Source organism: Chlorocebus sabaeus, chromosome 12, assembly GCF_047675955.1.
Source record: "Chlorocebus sabaeus isolate Y175 chromosome 12, mChlSab1.0.hap1, whole genome shotgun sequence".
Classification (NCBI taxonomy): domain Eukaryota; kingdom Metazoa; phylum Chordata; class Mammalia; order Primates; family Cercopithecidae; genus Chlorocebus; species Chlorocebus sabaeus.
Window position 1 is genome coordinate 80,566,374 of NC_132915.1, and position 12,996 is coordinate 80,579,369.

Sequence of the window (12,996 nt, forward strand, 5' to 3'; positions counted from 1 at the left end):
TGTACACAAAAATGCCTAAAAGGATATAGTCTAAGTTACTAATAGTGATTTTATCTTTGGTGTGGTTTTCATTATTTAAATCTAAAATAAAAAAATATGTCAACTCCCATTATACTTCATGAAGCCCTTAACCTAATCGAATAGTTCCTTAAACTCTAGCACATACTTTCAGTTTCCTAAACACTCTCATAAATGTATTATAGTGCAGTAAAATCTAACACATGCCATGTTTATTCTATCACCTCCTATTAAGTCTTAGTGGAGTAAATTTGAGATCAGAACGGTAAGATAATTCTATTGACCAATGGACATGACTGAATCGGGGGAAATTCCAAAGTGAAAATGCACTGTGTCATACGTTTGTTTATTATAGTTGCAGCCTTAGCATTCATCTTTAGGCCTAACATAAGTTGTTTGAAACCCAGTCATACCCCGTCACCTTTGGCCTAGTTAAAAATCCCCCTTCCTGTGAGGTTGTTTGCAATATAACATACTTATGCCTCATCCCACTGATTCAAAACCCAATGCATCCCACCATTGCCAAGCACAATAACACCTAATGGTCAACACCAGAGCTCTATAAATAAGTTCCTCATTCACACGTGTTTTCCTTACACTAGCCAATCCACAACTTCTGCAGGAAAACCTAAGGGATAGTGCCTGTGGCCATGGTCCTTCATAAAGACATAGCCCCACAGGTTCCCTGCCTCCCCATCTCATTGCCCACCCACTGGTTGAGCTTCCTGCTACTACCTACAGATTTCCCCATAGGCTTCACATTGGCACTCCCAACCTCTCTGGAACTGGTGAGTAATAAATTGCTTCTGTTGTATGCATTTTGGTTTTACAACCTCACTGAGTCTCACTTGGCTGACACACCTGAACCTAACTTTCCCTGAATCAGGGCTCTCCCAGGGAGCGTCTATCTCGGCTTATGGCTACTCTCAAGAGAGAGATCGCAAAACCAAAGCAGACAGAAACCATAACAACAGAAATCATAACACACTGCATTTGAGAAGTACAGGGAGTTTTCTTCAAACCTCTTGGGTTCTGTGGCTGGGTCTGAGAATTAAAGTAACTGAAGACATATTAACAAGAGAAAACCATACACGTTTATTTAATTTTTTCATATGTACACGGGAGTCTTCATACGGAAAATTAAGACCTGAAGAAGCTACTAGGCCTCAACATTTATATATCTTTTTAAACAAAGAACAATAAATTGTGAGGATGTGACAACAAAGAGGCTTAGGCCAAAGGCAGTAAATGTGGGACAGTGACTAGGAAGTACATGGGAGAGACTAGTGGAAGATAAGGACTATTATAATAGATGTGTTTGTACGTTTGAGTTTGGTGTCAACTCCTAGTCTCCAGTGATAAGGATGGTCTTCTCTTCCTGGTATAAGAAGGGCACTTTTTCATGGGAAATTTTATGGCCTGCTTTTAGGTAAAAGGTGTTCAAAGAGTATTTTCTGTATCTGCTGTTTCTCAAGTATCTCCAGCTCAAAATAATCAATATACAAAACAGCAAATTTGGGGGTGACATGTTCTGAACCCCTTTAGAAGCAAAATACATCAAGCTTGGTTAATAGACAAAAAAGAAACCAAGATAAATAGATAAATTAAAACGACATTTGTCATTGAGACTTATGGAGAGACACACACAAAAGGCAAACAAATTGACCAATCTATGGAATGCCTTCTATTCCTGTTGCAACAAAAGTAGACAAATAACACAATAATAATTTGACCTAATAGAATTAAAATTTTACCAAAAGCTGAATAGAGAGTGTAACATTCCCAATTTTCCTGGCAATGGGGCTGTCATTTCTATAATAATTATATTTTAATGAGGCCAAAACATATCTAAATAAGATAAGCAATAATTAAAAACTGAGTCACATGTGTTCTACTTAGTTCCACTTGAAGGAAAGATCTGAAGAGGAATTGAGAGGTTTTTGTTGCTGGCCAAAAATAAAGTTATGAGAAAATAATTGGAGTGATATAAATGAATGATAAAAATTAAACCTTTATTCTGAAGAGCCTCTGGATATCACACAACTGTGTTTGTCCCAGTGTCTTTGATGGTGATAGCCACATTGTCTCACCTGTTCTTCCCGTGGACATTTCTGATTGGAGAAAACTTACACTAGAAAGTAGCAAAAGCTCATTCTTTCAGTGGCCTGAGAAACCCAGTAGCCATAATGAAAAATGTTGACAGATTTTAACTATGTAATTACTTAAATATTCTTTTGGGATAATGATGGTTCATAAACAAAACTAAAAAGGCAAATAACAGAAGAAAATGTTGCAACACATGAGTCATGAATTAATGTCTTAAGTCTTTCCAATCAATAAGGAAAGGCAAAACTTGACTGAATAATAAACAAAGGATGGAGCAGGCAATTCATAGGAGTAATGCAAATGGTGTAGGAACACAAAAAATAAATCATCTTCTCCAGGAACCCTAGAAATGCACATTAAAACAAAAATGAAATTCCCTTTTACTCCATCAGTTTAGCAGTGATGTAGGCACAGAGACATTCTCTTCTGTTGTTACTGAGAGGCAAATTAAAGAGCCTTTGGGAAGACAGTGTTACACCCTCTAAAAATATTTAAAATGTGAAAAGCTAAGACAGCAACTTCATTTCAAGGAATTTAATGTCTAAAACTATAATGCACACATATATACACATAAGCAAACAGGGTAAAAATATTTATGTACAAAATTGTTCACTATAGAAATATTTGTGTAGCAGTCAAATTGTAATCAATATAAAGGATTAAAGGAATTATAATATGTGCTTATTACTAGGATGCTGTGATGCAATGTTTCCACTTAAAATGAGTTAGAACTATGTGTACAAACATTGAATGATGTCTTTAATATAGTTTCAGTACAAACATGTTGCAGTTGTGTATATATTACATGTAAGTATGTATATATATGCACATTAAATCATATTTTAAAAATAAATTCAGGGCCGGGATTGGTGGCTCAAGCCTGTAATCCCAGCACTTTGGGAGGCCGAGACGGGTGGATCACGAGGTCAGGAGATCGAGACCATCCTGGCTAACACGGTGAAACCCCGTCTCTACTAAAAAATACAAAAAACTAGCCAGGCGAGGTGGCGGGCGCCTGTAGTCCCAGCTACTCAGGAGGCTGAGGCAGGAGAATGGCATGAACCCGGGAGGCGGAGCTTGCAGTGAGCCGAGATCTGGCCGCTGCACTCCAGCCTGGGCAACAGAGCCAGACTCCATCTCAAAACAGAGAAAATAATAATAATAATAAAAAATAAATAAATAAATAAATTCAGATGAGTTGTATGATTAAGTTTTCTGTCTGGGTATCACCATTTATTTTTCTGTTATTTATTAAACTGACCTTGGACAAGTGACCTGACTCCATGTCCTCCATGTCTAAAATGGAAATAATAATTTAGTGAGTCTTAAATCAGTTAATAAATGTAAAACAATTAGAATCTAAGTGTAAAGGCTGGCACAGGGTTAAACTATATGTGATGTCTATTATTATAGTATTTTTATTATCTAAATTAAATGATTTTAACCCTTCTTACAAAGAATGTTTTGTCACATAGACATTATTTTTTCTTTTTTTCTTATTAATAGAACCCTGACCTTGTTTTCTATCCCTACACTTTTGTGTATCTACGTGCTTAAGAGAAAGATAGACTCAATTCCAGTCTCATCAATTAAATATTGATTAGTTGAAGCCAGTGATAAGCCAAAACGTGAACATTTTAGGTCAATGAGATATGACAGAAAATTACCTAGATTTCTGGAAAGAATTCAGGGATCTTGAAAAGAGGCATAAAGAAGAGACTGTTTTTCAAGTTTTGTTTGTTTGTTTGTTCCATATCTAGATGTTGGTTTGTGATGATATGATGCCTGAAGCTGCTGCAATTATTTTGTCTCTGTTAGGGAAGTTAGCACCCACAGATGATGATAAAGGGAAGAGATAAAAAGAATCTGTGTCTTTGCTGACATTGCTGAGCTACTGAATTGATCACTCATAGAAGGCCTTATTATATAATGTTTTTCAAAAAATATTTTGATTGGGATTTAAATGTAAAGAACACCTCCCAATAAATATAGCCATAATCCCGATACTTTGAAAATCTATCATCTTCTATTCCCCCACCCTCACACCCATGCCTTCCTCTACCTTCTTGAATATATGAAACATATTTATAATAACTTATGGATCTGTTTCCATGGCTTGATTTTTCTCATGAGTTATGCTCATATTTTCCTCTTGAGTTATATTCATATTTTCCTGCTTCTTTGAATTCCTGATAATATTTAATTGGATGCTGGCTATTGTTAGGTGCTGGATTTTGTTGTATTCCTTCAAACATTTTTGGGGTTTTGTTCTGGGATGCAGTCAAGTTACTTGGAACTAATTTGTTCTTTTGATTTTTGCCTTTAAGCTTTGTTAGTGTGTGTCTAAAGCACACTTTAGTCCTAAAATAATTTGGCCTCAGTATTTTTTAAATGATTCTACCCCAAACCCATTTATTAAGAGGTCTTTCTACCCTGGCTGATGGGAAGATGAACTATTCCCAACTCTGAATTTTAGAAACGGTTCCCCTTCATTCTATCAGTTCTTTCCCTGGCATTGAGTAGCTTACTCACACTCACATTAGGTCATTACTTGGTTATAAAGACTCAAGGAGACTCCTTTGTAGTGGTCAGGTCTCTTTCTGTGTGGGTCTTTCTCCTCTGGCATATTTTCCTCAGCAAATTCTAGCCACTTAGCATACCTGGACCCAGAACTCAGAGTAGCTGCTGGATGCTTTTGGATGTTCTCTTTATGCTCTGCAGCCTGGAGACTCTCCATGGATGGTAAGCTTGGCAACCATAGGGCTCACCTCATTTGTTTTCCTACTCTCAGGGACCACTCTTCTAGCTGTCCCTTGTCCAATGTCTAAAAGCAGCTTTTTCATGCACTTTATTTGGTTTCTATTTATTCAGGGTGAGACATTTTCTAGTTTAATGAGATGAATTCTACAGCTGTGAAGTATTCGTTTGTGTAGTGTAACATAGTTTATTCAACTACCTCCATATATACAAACATACAGCGTTTCCAAGACTTTGTCAGTACAAACAATACTTTAATTAATGACTTCTACATATGTAGTTTGTATTGCTAGAGGAAACTTTAGTGTATATTTCTAGTCAGTGGGAACACTGGGTTAAAGGTAGTTTTGTTAAATACTCCATAAGTGTTGTAACAACTTGTATTCCTGCCACTGATATGGACATATACCTCTTTTTACCAAAGTCACACCAGTTGAGTGTGTGTTGTTATATTTTAAAAAGTTTGTCACTCTGATAGATAGAAATGATTCCTCAATGCAGTTTTATTTTGCATTTCTCTCATGATAAGCAAAGTTGAACATCTTTCCATATGTTTAAGTTCCATTTACGTGTGTGTGTGTGAATTATTGCAGTATTTTCTCTTGATTTTTTAAACTCTGTTGTTTTTCTTTCTTTCTTTTTTTTTTTTTTTTGCTATGCAGAAATATTTATTTTTATTTCTTTATAGTCCAATGAATTATACCATCTCAATTTCTAGTCCTACTTAGAAAACCTTTTTTCCTCACTGGAGTTAAAGAGGAATTCACCATATTTTCTTCTACCACTTGTATGGTTTTATGGCCTATATTCAGATTTCTAAATCATTGGAATTTATCTTTATCCCTGGTATAAGGTATGGATCTAATTTTAACTTTTTTGAATTGGCTACTTAGCACCATTTATTAAAATGTCTGACTGTCCCAGTGATTTTTGCAACATATATCATATATTAAATTTCCATATGTACTTGGGTATCTTTTAATTTAATTTCACTGGCCTGTCTGCTTGTTTGTGTGCCAGTACCAAACTGTTTTTATTAGAGAGTTCTATGTTTTTCAATGTCAATTTCCTGGATATTCTTACATGTTTATTTTTCCAAATGAATTTCAGTATCAACTTATCTAACTCCATTTAAAAGCTTGCTGCTGTTTTTATTGAGATTGCACTAAATTTATCCACTAACTTCGAGAAAGCTGATGTATTTATGATGTTGAATCATTCAAAGAACAAGGAATATTTTTCCAATTGTTCAAATCCCCTTTTGTGTTTTAAACACAGGTGTTTTAAAGTGTTCCTCATATAAATTTTATATGTTTTCTATTAAATATATTTTTAAGTATTTTATTTTTGGCAGGGTTTTAAAATACATATATACATACACATACACAAACACACATCTATATTCTTTAGAATATTTAGATTTATATAGAGATGGAGAATACATATATACTTTAAAAAAGTATTCATCAGTTATTATTTTCTTGAGTGTTTTCATCAGACAAATGTTCATTTTTATCTAAGGCTTTTTTCATTATCTATGAATGTAATCAAGGCTTATTATTACCAGTATTATTTGAATAAATTTCTTAATATTGAATCAATCTTGCATTCTTGGTAAAAATCCACTGATCATAGCATGCTGTTTTCTTAATGTGGTGTTTGATCCTGTTTACTAATATTTTATTTAGAAACTTTGCATGAATATTGATAAATAATATTAGTATCTTTAATTTTATACTCTAGTAGATTTAGGTATCAGGTTTAGGCAATGGAAAACATTTAGAGACTGCTTGGTCTATGCAAATCTGGTAGAACTTTCTGGCAATTGTTTATTAGTTCTTGCTTTTATCACTTTTTCTATTTCTTCATGGAAATTAATCTGTTTAAGCTTTGTATGTCTCATAGGTAGTTTTTGTAACCTGTATTTCTGCGTAGGTAGAATTGTGTTCCTCCAACCCTGTCCCCAACTTCCTAAAAAAAGATATGTTAAAGTCCTAAACTTTAGTGCCTGTGAATGTGACTTTATTTGTAAAGGTTTTTTGCAAATGTATTAGGTGGTACAAAAGTAATTGCGATTTTTGCATTGTTGAAATTTTTCTCTTTTGATTTTTCTTCTCTCATTCTTAGTCATATCATATTTGTCAAAGATAAGACACATAATATGATATAAAATATATATAAAATATATGCTATGTAACATGTTATTCTATCGCTCTTATCCTTACTTTTGTCTTATCTCACTTGGATCTACAAATTGAACATACTAAATGCTCACCATTAGTCTTTTTTCCAGAAGCTTCACTAGTCATATCTTGGTTCAAAGAAGCCCATTCTCTAATGTATTTCTCAAAATGGGCTGCTGAGGATAGAATTTCCTGATTTCTTCCATATTTGAAGCATTGACATTTTAAAGACAACTTGACTTTGTAAAATGTTTGGTTCACATATTCTTTCCTTGAGTCTTTTGAAAATGCTGCCCCATTGACGCTTTGCTTTGTATGTTTGGTTTTTCCTTATTATCTGGGAAATTTGATCCTAGTCTAATCTTCTCCTTGTAATTTATTTGATTTTATAAAAACAGTGGCCCAGATAAATCATTTTCTTCATTTTAAAGTATAATAGTTTTATTAGAGTTTGTCACAGAGTTGATCATTGTGGGTCCTTTCCATATGTAAATACAGATCTTTATTTCTAGAAAGTTTACTATATTTTTTAAAAATATTAGTTCTGTTCTATTTAATTTTTCTTCTTTTGAAACTCCAATTATACATAAATTGGTCCTTTGTCTAAATACCATTTCAACCAATTTTATTTGACCTTTTAAAAAAGACTTTTTATTTTTTCATTTTATTAGTTGTTTTTCCACTTTTACTCATTGCCCTTTATTAAGTGACCATCCACACCTTGTCTTCCTTCCTTGTCTTCCTTGTCTTCCAAAGGTGCCTTAGTCTTCATTTCCTGTGTAATTTTTGCCCCTGAATTCAGTCAGCTCTCATTTCATTTCTTCCTATTCTTGACTTTTCGATTTCAGATGCAAGGTCTTTTGCTGTTGTTATTGTTTCATGTATCAGAATGCTTGTTTGAGGATACTTAATTCAGTTTTTAAAACTGTAATAGTTTTGTTTTGCTTTGCTGTTCTTCTGCTTGGATAAAAACTTCCTCAGATAAACTGTTTTTATTTTAATTTGTTTTCCTTTAACAGTAATTTGTACAAAGACTGTGTCCCTGCTTGGTGTAGTATATAAGAATCCTAATTCAAAATTGCCTCTTTCCATCAATATAGCAAAGTAGACCTCGTTTCTAGATAGCTTTGTTTTCTGTAGGGGTTTGGGAGAATAATTGTGTGTCCTTTGATATTTTTACTTCCTTTTGTATTCCAAGATCGTAAATTTCTCTCTCTTGCTTCTTTTTCTCATCTACTGTGAATTTTCCAAAAGGTGCCTCTTCTATCCTTTTAACCATTATTGCCTCCAAATATTTATTTTTTGAAAAACATAATTGCCTCCTCATATCTTAGGTACACTTTGAAGTCTCTTCCATGAGATCAGTACTCTTTTTCAGTAGTTTTCTTTTTTTCCTTGAGACGGAGTCTCACTCTGTTGCCCAGGCTGGAGTGCAGTGGTGAGATATTGGCTCACTGCAATGTCTGCCTCTTGGGTTCAAGCAATTCTCCTGCCTCAGCCTTCTGAGTAGCTGGGATTGCAGGCACACACCACCATATCTAGCTTTTTTTTTTTTTTCCAGTAGAAATGGGGTTTCACCATGTTGGCCAGGCTGGTCTCAAACTCCTGACCTCAGGTGATCCTCCTGCCTCGGCCTCCCAAAGTGTTGGTATTACAAGTGTGAGCCACCACACTCGGCCTTTTTTCAGTATTTTTATACCTATGGTTGATTTTCTTCCTCTGGAAGTGTTTCTTTTTAGGCTAATCATGGGCCCACTGCTAGTTCCCCTCTTTTCTCTTTTATTCAGTTTTTACTTGACTGTTTTGCTTTCCATGAATGCATCTGTCATGAGTATAAGAGGTAACTCAGTGGTATTTTGTTTTTATTTTTCTTACTTTACAGGTTATATGAAGTTTGGGCATTCTCTACTAATAAAACTCACAAAGGTAGGTGTTTTGCATGGTCATATTGGTTCCTTTTGCTGTTCTGACTTCTTTTTTTAAAAGTTATGCTGGGAGGTTTGAATATTCACCACTGTCATTGTTTTGGCTTCCCCTAAATTCCCCTGATTTATTGTTAGGTGGTAAATTTTAATATATTATCAACTTGATTAAAAGTACTTTGGAAACAATGTGTATTTTTAAAACAATCCCACACAGCAGCACAAGATGCTTCTCAGTAAATCTGGATTATAGCACACAGACATGGATTAGATTTTATTTGATACCATCATGAAATATGAATGAATGAGGAAAAAATATAGAGCCACTCTGATACAAGTTTACTTTTGTCTTCTCTTTAAAGGATATAAATATGGGACTGAAAAGTCTAGAAAAACATCTCTCTTGGAAGATGACTGGAGCCCTAGATGGGCAATAAGCACTGAAATAAAGAGAACACCAAGATAAACATGTTTAAGTCTTCAGGCTGTGCTTGAAGAGAACTTGCTGTTGAGCTACCAGAACCACTGCTATTGATCCTCAGAGATATGAAGGGGCATGAGACAGTTGCAAGGAGATTGCATGTGGGCAAATAGTGTTCACATTTCCACAAAGTGAAAGATGAGTTATGTAAGACAATTGTATCAATGAGCCTAAGCTGGGTCACAGAATGGTTATCAAAAAGGTAGTTTGGAATTACTAAGGTGAAGCACTAGTTGAAGAGGAGTCCATTGTGAGGAAGCACTATCATGTTCGCTGGACTACTTTCTTTGATAGGATGGATAGGTTTGGGGGATTACTGTAAATATGATGTATCTGAAATTGAGAAGACATTTGACAAATCTTTTATTACATCCCTGTGGACAAATGGAAAATATAGGCTGTATTACAGTGTCATCTGATTCTTATTATTTCCTATAAGTATTAGACATATCTGTGTCAGATACTCACTCCACCATATAAAAGAAGTCCATTAACATATTCTTTTCTGCTCCCATGTCCTAAAGAGTTGTTCAGCATTCATTACCGTGATTTATTTTTCCATTTATTATTTATTTATTAAGGTATTTCACTTTACCTTGAGGCTTGGAACTATTGCTTATTATAATTTTCTGGCTAGCATCTATACTTCACTAGCATTCTAAACTTGGCTAGTGTCTCTTTGATCACTTCTATGACGAGGGATTACTGTAAATTGAAGATGATAAAACTGTAATGTGAAATGTAGGAATAAAAGAATGGTAGACTCAGTGTTCAGATTCTGAACACCATACGTAAGGGTTAAACTAAATAAATTTCACAGTATTTCTTCTTATACATTCCACTTTTCCTCGTCAATATTTTATAATGTTTAATTATGATAATTACTGATTTCCCTAAGTTCCGAAAAATTTTATTGTTGTTCTGAAGGACACTCCAAGATGATCAGCAGATGGCACTGCTAACTTGAAAAACCAATTCTTAGATGTATTAAAAATTGATGACATATTTTTAAAGCTGTTAACAGTTACGACGATGCATTACAGAATAGTGAGAAAACAACATTAAACAGGTGGAAGAAATTTAAAATGATCCATAATTGTATATAAAACAGCGACTAACATTTTAGTACATGGCCAAGTTTTATATTCACATAAATGGAATCTATTTCACAAGAGCCTACTAACTGAATTTTGAAAATAAAAAATGTATTATGTCAAATTTCCATGTCATTAAGTCTTTCTCGGCAACATGACTTTTCTGTGGTATGTAAATACACCGTACTTTAGTTAACCAATGACTTGTAGTAGGAAATGTAGTTTATTTCCAATTTCTTATTCTCATAAATAACACTGTTATGAACATCCTTGTGCCTAATTCCTGAGTTATAGGTCACATATTTCACTGTCTCCACAGGATAAATTCCCAAAAGTGGGACTGATGTATTAGAATATATTCTTAAAATATTATTTTCAAATTGGACCCAAGAAAGGGTATAATAATTAGAACTCTTTTTTAAAATTTATACACATTGAATATTACATTAAAAATCATTTGTCTCAAAATAGGTACAAAATGTAACTTTATTTAAAATAATGTCTTTGATTAAATATTTTCACACATTTTGTAGATTTATGATCCACTTGATATTTGTGAATTTCATATTCATGTCTTTTAACCCTTTTAAAAATATAATAATTCATAATTTCTCTACTTGTTTTGTGAATACTCTTTATATATTAAAGTCATCATTGCAATTAAGGCTATTCTAAATAAGCTAATGTCACTAACCCGAGTGTTATTTAAGAGAGTATTATTTTACTTTAGAAAAAAAAGTCTTCTTTTTAAGTTTATTAAATTTTTCTTTGAGTGTTTTTTATGATAAATTTTAATAACTATTTCTCAGGGACCACGAAAAGGATTAGTCTATATTTGTATGATATAGAATTCAAATTTTATAACCTTCTTGTATTTCTCAGATTCTCTATATAATGTTATGTGTTTGTTGTTGTTGCTTTTGTTGTTGTTTTGAGATGGAGTCTCACTCTGTCAGTCAGGCTGGAGTGCAGTGGTGTGATCGCAGCTCACTGCAACCCCTGCCTCCTGGGTTCAAGCGATTCTCGTGCCACAGCTTCCCAAGTAGCTGGGATTACTGGGATTACAGGCATGCGCCACCATGCCTGGCTATTTTTTTTGCATTTTTAGTAGAGACGGGGTTTCACCATGTTGGTCAGGCTGGTCTCGAGCTCCTGACCTCAGGTGATCCACCCGCCTTGGCCTCCCAAAGTGCTGGGATTACAGGCATGAGCCACCGCACCCAGCCAATGTTATGTATTTTTTAACCGTTTGATTTCCCATGGAGAAGAGATATCGAAATCTCTGACAATTGTATTTCTTTTCATAAACATTTGCTTTTTCTTTATATATTTTACCATTATATTCTTCAATGAATTATAGCTTATAACTCATATTTTAGTGTGATTTTTAAATTTTTATTTTAAAAAGCCCTTTGCCTCATTTCAAGTTTTGCTTTTAACTCAAATTATACTTAGTATACTTTCTTATTAGTTTGCTAGTGAGTATATTTATAAGTATATTGATTAATATATGCTTCTAACTTATTGAAACATTTGATCTTTTCAGTAGCATTAAAAGTTTTTGTAAAAATATTTCTTACCATTTTTCAATGGCTTCCTTCAAACTGTAGCCTAACCACGGTCTGTGATAGCATTACATATGATGAATTAATGAGATCTGAATTCCATAGTATAAATGTTGTAAAGAAGAATGTGGAATATCTTTATGTGCTCAGTATTTAGGAAGCTGCCTAACTGGACTAGAATAGTTCCCATTTAAATTAGTGGATTTTCAAAAATTACGGCCATTTGATTAATGACAAAGTTTTTGGAATAATTTAAACTCTTTAAGCAAGGGATAGGTGTACTTACTCATCAAAACATCTACACGAGGTAGGTATTATTGTTATTATAACATTTTAGAAAGGAGGAAAGAGATTAAATTACTTGCCCAAGGTAATATAGCCAGGCTTCAAACCCACACAGCAAAAACATCTTACAGTTTGTGGTTTTAGTTCCACAACTATGTTAGAGAGAGAAAGAGACCTGGAAATAAAAACTTCAAGTGCTGATTTTACTTAGAACTCTGTAAGATGACTTAACATAGCATTGATTGTCACCTGTGGCTGGGTGCCCAGTGGGAGCACCTAGACATCTGCAGTGGAAGTTGTTTTGACAGCTTCAGGAGTATTAGAAGACAGTCCTTTTGGCAGGCCTGGTGACATTATTACAGAGAACAATAGAAGGAGTGACAGTGATGAGAGGCTCTTACCGCTGAGGTTTGACAGGATGTCTCATTGAAGAGGCTGGTGCAAGAAAGTAAGATAACAGCAGCTATAGGGGTAGGATAAGAGATTCAGTTGTAAATTCAAGTGCAACCACCCACCCACTCACTTTCCCTGGAGACTTGCAATGTATATGATAGACTGTACAGAACGCCTGATGCTACATGGAGT